Consider the following 13536-nt stretch of genomic DNA (forward strand, 5'->3'; position numbering starts at 1 on the left):
TTCTTTCACAGGGATGATTGCTTATCTAATGTAATGATAATCAGGCCACTTCCTCCTAACATGAATCAATGAGATAAAACGAGAAGCGATAACAAAAAATAATAACATCCTCTTCAATGTGAGGAGATAAAAATCACGAGACCGACCTGTCTACATGGGCGGACACACATGTAACTAAGGATGGGCTTAAGCCCTTCCCCAAATAACTTTTTTAATTATTGTAGTTATATAATAATATGATTTTGTTGCTATTTTGTGTAAAATAGAGTGCAAAAGCCCCTATTAAAACAAAAAAAATATAAGAAAATTATTATTTCATACAAAATTAGAATATATAGCCCCTATTATAACAATTTTCTGCGGCCGCCCCTAGCTGTCTACAAAATGTTTACGAATGATATCTAGTCCTTAATGCAACAAACACACTAGATAACTAATTCAACTCTAAATTGGATGAAATATGCATCTCAATACACAGCAGCCTCATTAAAAAAGTAATAACCGAAGATACCTATAGTTAAAATTCAGGATGATTGGACAAAGTTTGGACCTCCAACTAGAGATTCCCAAGATTTAGTGAACCGTCAGTTACGATTTAGAACCGGAACCGCGAAATTAAAATGGAACCGAAACCATGGATTTGAATCGCGGGCCCGTTGGAGTTCAAAAAATCAGGAACTGAAACAGTGACGAAACAGCAAAAAATTGTCGGAAAACTGGCAGTTCGATACCGTGAAAAACTGCGGAAAAACTAGCGGTTCAGAATCGAAACCGGACCAACGGTTTTTGGACCGAAACCATAACCGCGACATATGCTCAAGGTTCGATTTCGGTTTAAGATTTTTCCGAACCAGAACCGACGATTCCTAAACTTTGGCATGTCTACTCCGACCATAGAAAAAACCAAGACTGCAATGTGCAAGTAACTTGAAGAACTCACTTTTCTCTTTTCTTTCGTTGTCACAATGTCACCCGTTCTCTCTGTTAATTATGGAGCCTAATCTCCTACCATATTTAGGATTTGTTTCCTAGAAGTATATTTCCTTGTAATAGATTTATTCCATAGAAGATATTTCCTTATGGAATATGTTTCCTAGTTGACTAGAATTAGGGCTCTCTATTTTGCTTATAAATAGAGGCGTCCCCTCATTGTAAAATCATCCTGAAATTATATAGTGAAATCCCTGGCTTGGCATCGCCCCCAGACATAGATACACTTTGTATCGAACTGGGTAAACAATTCGTTGTGTTCATTCTCCTTTTATATTCGTGATTGCCTGTGTTTATTTCCCAACAACTGGTATCTAGAGCCTAGGGTTTAAGAGGCAGAAATCACGATGGGGATCGACGGGAAGATTGCTGTAGAGAAGTTCGACGGATCTGATTTCGGATTTTGGAAGATGCAGATTGAGGATTACCTGTACGGTAAAGATCTGTGGAAACCTTTAAAAGCCAAACCCGAAAAGATGGAACCGGAGGAGTGGGAGCTGCTGGACAGAAAAGCGATGAGCGCGATTAGGCTATCGTTGTCCAAGGAGGTGGCTTATCACACGACTGCAGCAAGTCGACGAAGGAGATGATGAAGATCTTGGAGGATATGTATCAGAAATCATCAACGGCAAACAAGGTACATCTGATTAGACGATTGTTTAATTTTAGAATGCAAGAGGGAAAGGAGGTGCAACAACATCTCAACGAGTTCAACATGATTACTTCGCAACTGAGCTCTGTTGATATTAAATTCGCTGATGAAATTCATGCCCTAATTTTGCTATCGTCCCTGCCTGAGAGTTGGGCTGGCACAGTGACAGCAGTTACTGCTGCAGAGACAAACCTCAGTGACAGCAGTTACTGCTGCAGAGACAAACCTGACAGTTGACAGAGTAAGAGATCTGATGATTGGTGAGGAAGTTCGCCGGAAAGAATCGAGATCTTCTACTTCTGGTTCAGTATTGAGTACAGAACAGAGAGGCAGATCGAAGGGAAGGCAAAATTGTGGAAGATCAAAATCCAGAGGAAGGAGCCAATCCAAGAAGGATTTGGATCGAGTTAAATGCTGGAATTGTGATGAGTTTGGGCACTTTAGAAATCAGTGTGAGGCACCGAAGAAATATAAGAATAAGGATCAGAAAGAGAAGAATACAGCAAACGCTACCATGTCAGATGACGATGGCGAGACGTTGGTCCTAAGTGTGAGTAGTCCGATGGAATCGTGGGTATTGGATTCTGGAGCTTCGTTCCATTCATGCAGCAATGTGGAGGTAATGGAAAACTACGTTCCTGGCGATTTAGGGAAAGTATATCTGGCTGATGACGAGCCCTTAGATATCGCGGTAAAGGGAAACGTGAAGGTAGTGACATCCAATGGATCCGTAATAAAACTGAATGGAGTCAGACACATTCCTGGATTACAGAGAAACTTGATTTCGATTGGGCAGCTTGATGCAGAAGGGTACACGGTAACATTTGGCTGCAGCAATTGGAAGATTACCAAGGGAGCTATGATAGTAGCTCGAGGTAAGAAGGAGGGTACTGATGGAACCGGCAGCGGAAGCGGGTGCATAAAACAAATCACATAATTATCAGATCTATTTAGCAGATTATTTAGACAAAAGCTATTCGCGCAAATTTCACATGTATCATGCTCATAACTTGAATCAATCATGTTTTAGAATATAGAAACCTAAAACATGCTTTTCTACGGAGCAGGAAAAATACCTTGTTTAATTCTCCAAAGAATTGAAGATGGCTAGCGACTTCTCCACGTGATGCTTTGAGTACTAGACCACAAATCTTCTCTCTGGTTCCCGAACTGTACTCTAATATCAGTGTGGGCTGATCTTACTAGAATACTAGGACTTAAATAAAGAAGACAGAAGAAATCCTTTTTGAAACAGGAGAGGAATTCGAAAATTCCTACAGCTTGTGAGAGCTGAAATTTTCGAAAATTTTAGCAAATAAAATTGTGTTATTTCTGTCTCCTTTATTCTCCTATTTATATTAAGTTCCTTTTGGGCCCAGACAGGGATCTATGGAAGGCTTTGGATATGGGCTCATCCAATTTACTTTTACTAATTAAATTGAACCCACAATTTAATATAAGTTATAATTGGAATATTACGAGCAGCCACTACAGAAGTAATATTGAACTCTCCCCATCCAAATCCGAAATTACAAGTAATCCGGGTTTCCGTTTATCTTTCATTTCCCGCGCTTAAGATTAAAATGTCCATTAATTAATTAATGTCTGCTATTGACTTAATTAATTAACTTCTTATTAATTCCAAGAGTGGACTCAGCATGAAACACTTATTTATTATTCATAGAGTAATCAAACTCCAACTAGCTAGGTTCCGAATAATAAAACCTTGTTTCGCGCTCCTCTTGAGGACATTATCAAACGAGACTCAGCTCGTGCACGATTCAATATAATAGCAATCCTAGCACCGCTAGATATCGATCACCACTGCCCAATATATCAGGATAATTGGGTTACGAAAAACCCGCACCATTTGATAAGTCAAAGCAATGCATAATCAATACCGTATGCTCAATGCTAACCTACATTGATTAAGAAATAAATATTTATCAAGACCTCGCCTTTCAGTAGATAGCCCAAGGCAAGTCTTGCTGTTAGATCCGTTCAGTGCTATACCACACCAATGTCATCTTATTTCAGTAAGGCTTAGAAATATACGGACTGACATTGCAACCTTTCTCGATGGGTAGTCTAATTCCATCTAGGTTGTGAAATTCATATTTTTCTTTGTTTAGAACTGACCGTATTACCTTAAAGTGGACGACGCCCACAACCGGTCTACTAAAACAAAGACTTAGACTTTGTTAAGTTAACTTATACATTTAAACATGCATTAACATCCATTAAATGTAAAACATAACAACATTATGACAAAAATAATCTGTTTTATTCATTGGAAAATAAAATAAGAGTTTTACAGTATTCAATCACTCGAAACGTGATTTCTAGTATACAAACTCTAACAATCTCCCACTTATACTCAAAACACTTTCGAGTATACAAAATGTGCTAACGTCTAAATCTCCCACTTATACTGAAAGCGGATTGAGGTCTTGAATTAGTCGAACTCCCATTCCTTCAACATGGCTTTCATACGGCTTTACCGCTAATGCCTTCGTGAAAGGATCTGCCAGGTTGTTCTCTGACTCAATCTTGACCACTTGTATGTCTCCTCTCTGCACTATATCTCGAATGATATGATACTTCCTCTCTATGTGCTTGCTCGCCTTATGAGCCCGCGGTTCCCTCGAATTTGCCACAGCACCAGAATTATCGCAATAAATGGTGATGCTCTTGGGCATATTCGCGACCACTCCTAAGTCCAGAAGGAAGTTCTTAAGCCATACAGCCTCTTTTGCAGCCTCCGAAGCGGCCACATATTCGGCTTCCATGGTAGAGTCTGCAATGCATTTCTGCTTTACACTCTTCCAAATTACGGCTCCACCTCCTAAGGTAAACACATATCCGGAAGTTGATTTTCTCGAATCTAGATCAGCCTGAAAGTCTGAATCTGTATATCCTAAAGGACAGAGCTCGGCTGCATTGTAAACTAGAACATAGTCCTTAGTCCGATTAAGGTACTTGAGTATGTTCTTTACGGCAGTCCAATGTCCTTGGCCGGGATTTGATTGATATCTTGCTACCATGCCAACAGCAAAGCAGATATCGGGTCTAGTACAAAGCATAGCATACATGAGACTACCAACTGCCGAGGCATATGGTATTCTTCTCATCTCTGCTATCTCAGATGCTGTCTTAGGACACATCTCTTGAGACAACTGGATGCCATGTCTAAAAGGTAGGAAACCTTTCTTGGCATCTTGCATGCTAAAGCGTCTAAGTACCGTTTCGATGTAAGATTCTTGGGATAAGCACAACATTTTCTTACCTCGGTTCCTAAGAACCTTGATACCGAGAATGTGTCCCGCATCACCCATATCTTTCATCTCGAACTGGCTGGACAACCAAGTTCGCACTGATGACAACATCTTTTTATTGTTTCCAATTAGAAGAATGTCATCTACATACAAAACTAAGAACACAACATTTCCTTTTTCAACCTTCTTATACACACAGCTTTCATTAGGGCATTTTTCGAATCGAAACTTTTGAACTGTTTGATCGAAACACTGGTTCCATGATCTAGATGCTTGCTTGAGGCCATAAATGGCCTTCTTAAGCTTCCAAACCATGTGTTCCTTGCCCTTTACCACATAGCCTTCGGGTTGTTCCATGTAGATGGTCTCCTCAAGACTCCCGTTTAAAAACGCAGTCTTAACGTCCATCTGCCATACTTCCCAATCCATGTAAGCTGCTATAGACAAAAGTATACGGATCGATTTGAGCATGGCCACTGGGGAGAAGGTCTCATCGTAATCGATGCCTTCCTTTTGGGTATACCCCTTAGCCACTAGTCTTGCCTTAAAGACTTTAACTCGTCCATCGTGTCCACGTTTACGTTTGTATATCCATTTGCTCCCAATGGCAGTACAGCCTTCGGGTAGGACAGACAAATCGTAGACGTCCTTGTCTATCATTGATTGTAGTTCCGAATCCATTGCTTTCACCCATTCGCAATGATCGACATCTGCCTGCGCCTCTGCAAAATTCCAGGGATCGAGTACATTGCTGTCCGAGGAGTGATCCATGCACTCTCCCAAACCAATGTATCTATCGGGCTCATGAGAGACCCTCCCACTGCGGCGCGGCACTACAATATTTGGAGTATCAGTTGAAATTTCTGGAATTGTTGTCACACTAGGTGATTGTTCTTGGTTAATGGAAGTTGAAACTTGAGTTAGCTCTTCTAGAGCAATCTCACTGCTGGACTTATGATTCATTACATAGTCTTCCTCTAAGAATGTGGCATGAGTGCTCACAATCACTTTCTGATCTCTGAGACTATAGAATTCATAAGCTTTCGTTCCTCTAGGGTATCCTATAAACACGCAAACCTCAGTCCTTGATTCCAGCTTAGTTGGATCCTTTTCCAATACATGAGCCGGACACCCCCATACTCTGAGATGTTCTAGATTGGGCTTACGCCCATTCCACAACTCATATGGGGTAGTAGGAACAGATTTAGAAGGTAAGACGTCTAAGAGATAGTTTGCAGAAAGCAAAGCATGACCCCAAAACGAAACAGGTAACCGTGCATAACTCATCATCGATCTGACCATATTTAATAAGGTCCTATTCCTTCTTTCAGCCACGCCATTCTGCTGGGGTGTGCCCGGCGCAGTCGTTTGGGATTCAATCCCAGCTACCGATAAATAGTCCAAAAACTCGGCACTTAGGTATTCGCCTCCGCGATCAGATCGCAGGCATTTGATACTCTTAGCATGTTGCGTCTCTACTTTAGCCTTAAACTCCTTGAACTTGTCAAAAGTTTCAGACTTGTAGCGCATCAAATAGATGTATCCGATTTTCGAGTAGTCATCTGTAAAGGTGACGAAATATCGAAAACCGCCCTTTGCCTCGGTTGACATTGGTCCACACACATCAGTATGAATGAGCTCAAGTACTTCTTTGGCCCTATTCCCCTTTGATCTAAAAGATCTCTTAGTCATCTTGCCTTCGAGACAGGACTCACACTTCGAAAACGGTTCCTTCTCAAGACCTTTAATAAGATCTTGATCAACCATCGCATGAATCCTTCTTTCGTTGGCATGACCAAGTCTAAGGTGCCATAAGTACGTTTCATTCATTGAAGTTGAAGGTTCTTTTCTTTTCTTAGAAATTTTCGATGTAGCATTGAGTTCTGATTTACGTTGATTAAATTGTGTAGAAGTGATCGTGTACAGATTGTTTTCCATGATACCGCGACAGATATAAGAACCATCTTTCTTAATAACGCAATTGTCATTAAAAGAAATCGAATATCCATCATAAGACAATTTAGAAACTGAAATTAAATTTCTTCTAAAAGAGGGTATCAACAAAACATTCTTCAAAATCAAAAATCTATCACTAGAAAAACGTAAATAAACGTCTCCCACTGCAACGGCCGCCACTTTCGTAGCGTCGCCCAGCTGGACCTCTATCTCACGATCATGTAGCCGTCTTGTCACCTGCATCAAGTCAGGATCAAAACATATATGATCAGTTGCTCCAGTATCAATAACCCAAGTATGAGTAGATGTCAAAGCCAAACATGACTCGACTACTAGAGCATGGTGCATACCTGTAGCCTTGCCCTTTTTAGGACAATCTGGCTTCCAATGACCTTTCTCTCCACACTTGAAGCATTTTCCAGTTTGCTTCTTGTCACCCCGCTGTTTCTTCTTTCCCTTAGCATTGTTGACTGCTACTTGGTTCGGTGCCTTTTTCTTTCCTCTTCTAGCCTTAGAGCCAGAGGAATTAGGCGCGATACTCATCATAGCTACTTTAGCTTGAACCATAAGGTCCTCCGCCGACTGAAGTTCAGTCAGCAACTCTGCTAAAGTATAATTCCGTTTGTTCATCTCAAAGTTGAGCTTGAACTGCTGGAAGCTAGGGGGAAGACTCTGAAGGATTATAGTAACCTGGGACTCGGGATCGATCGTCCCTCCCAATACCTCAATCTGGTTGAGGTGACTCATCATCTCGAGGACGTGTTGCCTCACAGACGAGCCTTCCTTCATAGACTTCGTCATGATACTCCGAAAGGCTTGAGACTTAGCCGTTCGATTCTGAGTACCAAAAAGATTTGCGAGATTTGTCATGATCTCGGCGGCAGTTTCCATGGCAGAATGCTGATGCTTGAGTACTGATGACATAGAAGCCAACATGTAGCACTTAGCCATCTCATTCGCCTTATGCCACCGTCTATGCGCATCTCGCAATGCTTGGCTGGCACTAGCAGCCGGGACAGCTGGGCGTGGAGTAGTGAGTACGAACTTGTACTCTTCTGCTGTGAGAACGATATCCAAGTTTTGTTTCCATTCGATGTAATTTTGGCCTTCGAGTTTGTTTTCTTTGAGAATGGCAGAAAGAGGATTAAAAGACATCTTGACGAATTTTATTGCACTGCAAACAGAAGATTTTACTATCTGTCATAAACTTATGTAAGGAAATTGAGTAGATTAACCATAAAACTTTTCAAAATCTTACAACAGCCAAATTAATAAATTGTACCCTCCTCTGGAGGTAAATACGCATTAAAATTTTGACAATTTTACTGGTCACAGCACCGACGCATCAATATCTTCCTCCTCTGGAGGTCAACACGCCTAATGTTGCCTAAGCATGACCATCAGATTTAGCATTACAGAATTTTATTTCTACAACACACTCCCATAACAATGTTTATGTGCTGATAATAAAACCAAGCTATCTCATAAATTCTGATTGAACCCTGAAACTTGTAATTCCTTAGGATTATTGTCCCTACTCTGTAGGTGGCGATAATATTAGGAATCACTTTCTAGTTCATTCTATTTATTATTTGAGAAGTCCGCCCTTATGAACTTACTGTTTTCGTAGGATTATTGTCCCTACTCTGTAGGTGGCGATAATATTAGAAAATCAGCTTCACAAAATTTGGCAGTCCAACCGATGGAGACCATATATAAACATTTAGTTCATAATTATCGCTTAGATATTTTAGTTATGGTTTTTCATTAATTATCCTTTAGCCTTAAGGCAGATTAAGACTAATTAAATTCTGTTGGCATTTAATTGACTGGATAATTAAATCTTTCATTATCTTTAGTATCTTAGTTTAGGAATTATTATTCTAGAATTTAATTCTTATTCATGTCATACTATAAGATATATCTAAAGTAAAGTACATTATTTATAATCTTAATTAGACATGAAAAATTAAATTCATATAATTTCCAAGTTCAAGATTAGGAAGATGATTAATTATATTATTTAATGTAATCTTACATATATCTTATCTTATTATAGATTCAAGATATATTATATATTTAGGAAACTATTAAATTATTCTTATCTATATCATCTAGGATATAAAATATTCATAGATATAGAAAATAATCCAAATATTCCTAAAATCTAGGGAAATCTTCCCAAAATATTTTATTTCATTAAATAATATTATTTTTAATGATATCTATTAATTAATAAATTAAATAATCATTAAAATAATCTTTCGTCGATATCTAGTGATTCGAGGTTCGCACGAATCAACACGACGAAGATTTGAAGACTCCCACCGGAGACGCTCGCCGGAGCGGCAAGTTCGCCGCCCGACCGCCGCCGGCAGGCCGCGCCCGAAGGCGCGCGCTTCCTCCTTCCCTCGCGGCGAGCGTATGCCGCGACTCCCTCCGTCTTGCCGAGCATCCCGCGGCCACTGACCGCCATGCTCCGGCGAGCTCCCACTCAACCGACGGCCTCGCGCGAACCAGCAGCTGCGGCGCTAGGCGCAGCTGCTCTCGGTCGTGCATCGCCGGTGACGGGCGACTAGGGTTAGGGATTCTAGGGTTAGGGTTTATCCGGTAGAGCTTTGGCACCTCGGTGGTTCTCGGACGAGCCACCGTGCCTCATCTCCTCTCCAGCGACGAAGTCGATTCCGGCCTGGGCATGCGGTCGAGACCGGCGGCGCGCACGAGCCCTTGCTCGTCAGCGCGTCGCCGCTTGATCGTATCCCTTCGGCTCCTTTTTCTGTCGCGTCGAGTTCAATCGGGGCCGGCTAGGGTTTGCACGGGTTTCGCCGGCGGCGCGCGCGAGCCCTTGCTCGCCGGCGCGTCGCCCGATGCCCGACTCCCTCGGCTCCCACTCAATTCGACAACCCTACTTCGATTGCACGTAGTGCGATTCGTCCCGGCGCAAGCGCCGACGAATCGCACATCTCGTACGTTCGAATAATTCAAGTTCTATGATTCGAATGTTCTTGAGTTCAACATGCATAAACATAAATAATAAAACAAGAACACGCTTCGTAATCAAATAAGACATGCATACATGAATTTCGCGAAATTTAAATCCAAATAATCAGAGCCAAAGACTGGCTCTGATACCAATTGATGGAACCGGCAGCGGAAGCGGGTGCATAAAACAAATCACATAATTATCAGATCTATTTAGCAGATTATTTAGACAAAAGCTATTCGCGCAAATTTCACATGTATCATGCTCATAACTTGAATCAATCATGTTTTAGAATATAGAAACCTAAAACATGCTTTTCTACGGAGCAGGAAAAATACCTTGTTTAATTCTCCAAAGAATTGAAGATGGCTAGCGACTTCTCCACGTGATGCTTTGAGTACTAGACCACAAATCTTCTCTCTGGTTCCCGAACTGTACTCTAATATCAGTGTGGGCTGATCTTACTAGAATACTAGGACTTAAATAAAGAAGACAGAAGAAATCCTTTTTGAAACAGGAGAGGAATTCGAAAATTCCTACAGCTTGTGAGAGCTGAAATTTTCGAAAATTTTAGCAAATAAAATTGTGTTATTTCTGTCTCCTTTATTCTCCTATTTATATTAAGTTCCTTTTGGGCCCAGACAGGGATCTATGGAAGGCTTTGGATATGGGCTCATCCAATTTACTTTTACTAATTAAATTGAACCCACAATTTAATATAAGTTATAATTGGAATATTACGAGCAGCCACTACAGAAGTAATATTGAACTCTCCCCATCCAAATCCGAAATTACAAGTAATCCGGGTTTCCGTTTATCTTTCATTTCCCGCGCTTAAGATTAAAATGTCCATTAATTAATTAATGTCTGCTATTGACTTAATTAATTAACTTCTTATTAATTCCAAGAGTGGACTCAGCATGAAACACTTATTTATTATTCATAGAGTAATCAAACTCCAACTAGCTAGGTTCCGAATAATAAAACCTTGTTTCGCGCTCCTCTTGAGGACATTATCAAACGAGACTCAGCTCGTGCACGATTCAATATAATAGCAATCCTAGCACCGCTAGATATCGATCACCACTGCCCAATATATCAGGATAATTGGGTTACGAAAAACCCGCACCATTTGATAAGTCAAAGCAATGCATAATCAATACCGTATGCTCAATGCTAACCTACATTGATTAAGAAATAAATATTTATCAAGACCTCGCCTTTCAGTAGATAGCCCAAGGCAAGTCTTGCTGTTAGATCCGTTCAGTGCTATACCACACCAATGTCATCTTATTTCAGTAAGGCTTAGAAATATACGGACTGACATTGCAACCTTTCTCGATGGGTAGTCTAATTCCATCTAGGTTGTGAAATTCATATTTTTCTTTGTTTAGAACTGACCGTATTACCTTAAAGTGGACGACGCCCACAACCGGTCTACTAAAACAAAGACTTAGACTTTGTTAAGTTAACTTATACATTTAAACATGCATTAACATCCATTAAATGTAAAACATAACAACATTATGACAAAAATAATCTGTTTTATTCATTGGAAAATAAAATAAGAGTTTTACAGTATTCAATCACTCGAAACGTGATTTCTAGTATACAAACTCTAACAGGTACGTATACCACAACTAACTCCAAAGAATGCATTGATCTTGCAAGTGAAGCAAATAATGCAGATTTGTGGCACTGTCGTCTTGGTCACATGAGCGAGAAAGGGATAAAGATAATGTGCTCAAAAGGTACTGCCGGGCCTGAAAACAGTTTAAGTTGGCCTATGCGAGGATTGCGTGTTTGGGAAACAGAAAAGGGTGAGTTTCTCAAGAGGAGGCAGAAAATTGAAGACGCAGAAGTTGGAGTTGGTCCATAGCGATCTATGGGGACCAGCACCTGTGAAGTCCCTAGGAGGCTCTGAATATTATATGACATTCATCGACGACTCCACTCGAAAGGTATGGGTTTATTTTCTGAAGAGTAAATCTGATGCGTTTGATACTTTCAGGAAGTGGAAAGCCCTTGTTGAAACTAAAACCGGGCTGAAGGTGAAGTGTCTAAGATCCGATAATGGAGGAGAATATGAACTTGCAGAGTTCAAGGAGTTTTGCGCAGAGAATGGAATTCGCATGGAGAAGACTGTGAAAGGAACTCCACAGCAGAATGGAATCGCGGAGCGCATGAACAGAACATTGAATGAGCGAGCAAGATGCATGAGGTTGAAAAGTGGATTGCCAAAGAATTTTTGGGCAGATGCAGTCAACACAGCTGCGTTCCTAATCAACAGAGGTCCATCAGTTCCGTTGGAGTTTCGGATACCCGAGGAGGTTTGGACAGGAAAAGAGGTGAATCTATCTTACCTACGTATCTTTGGTTGTGTTGCTTATGCTCATGTTAGTTCTGTTGAGAGAAGTAAGTTGGATGCAAAATCAATTAAGTGTACGTTCATTGGTTATGGAGGCGATGAGTTCGGTTATAGACTCTGGGATGAGCAGAACCGTAAGGTTATTCGCAGTAGAGATGTCGTTTTCAATGAACAGGTATTATACAAGGATAGATTGGAGGCATCAAGTTCCAGCAGTTCTGAGCCTCAAGTAGTCGAGCTAGACATCTCAAACTCGAGTGGGAGCAAGGAGAGTCAGAATGCTGAAGAGGTGCTTGAAGAAGAACCAAGCACTCCATCATCGATTATTCCGCTGCCTAAACAGACTAGAGAGCGACGTGCACCTGATAGGTACTCGCCCTCTAATTTCTATTTGTTACTTACTGATGGTGGTGAACCTGAGTGTTATGCAAAGGCAGGAGAAGGCCCTGATAAACGAAGGTGGAAAATTGCCATGGATGACGAGTTTGCCTCTCTTCTCCTGAATGGCACATGGGAGCTTGTGGAACTTCCAAAAGGGAAAAAGGCATTGCATTGCAAGTGGGTCTATCGAATCAAAGGTGAAGCTGATGGTAGCAAGCGCTACAAGGCTAGGCTGGTTGTCAAGGGATTTGAGCAACGATACGGTATTGATTATACATATGTCTTCACTCCTGTTGTGAAACTGACTACTATTCGTTTAGTGTTGAGTATGGTAGTTGCAGAAAATCTATTGTTACATCAGATGGATGTAAAGACGACATTCCTTCATGGTGATTTGGAGGATGAGTTGTACATGACACAGCCCGAGGGATTCGTAGTAAAAGGAAAGGAAAATCTTGTGTGCAAGTTGAAGAAGAGCTTGTATGGCTTAAAGCAAGCTCCCAAGCAGTGGTACAAGAAGTTTGATGGATTCATGATGGAGATTGGCTATAAAAGATGCTACACTGACCATTGTTGTTACTACAAGAGGTTTGACAAGAGCTATCTTATCCTGTTATTATATGTTGATGATATGTTGATCGCAGGAGGTGATCCAAAGGAGATGGATAAGTTGAAAAGGCAATTGTCTGAACGATTCTCCATGAAAGATCTTGGAGAGGCTAATCAAATTTTGGGCATGAGAATCGAACGTGACAAGGCGGCAGGAAAATTGTATCTTTCGCAAGCTGCTTACATTGGTAAGGTTTTGGAAAGATTCAACATGAATAATTCGAAGCCAGTAAGTGTGCCTTTGGGCAGTCACTTCAAGCTGTCGAAGAAGGAGTCGCCGAGTACAAAAGAAGAACGTGCTGAAATAAAGAAAGTTCCTTAT

This window comes from Salvia hispanica, chromosome 4 (genome assembly GCF_029641045.1).
Source record: "Salvia hispanica isolate PSC_SH4W2 chromosome 4, Shi_PSC_v1, whole genome shotgun sequence".
Taxonomy (NCBI): Eukaryota; Viridiplantae; Streptophyta; class Magnoliopsida; order Lamiales; family Lamiaceae; genus Salvia; species Salvia hispanica.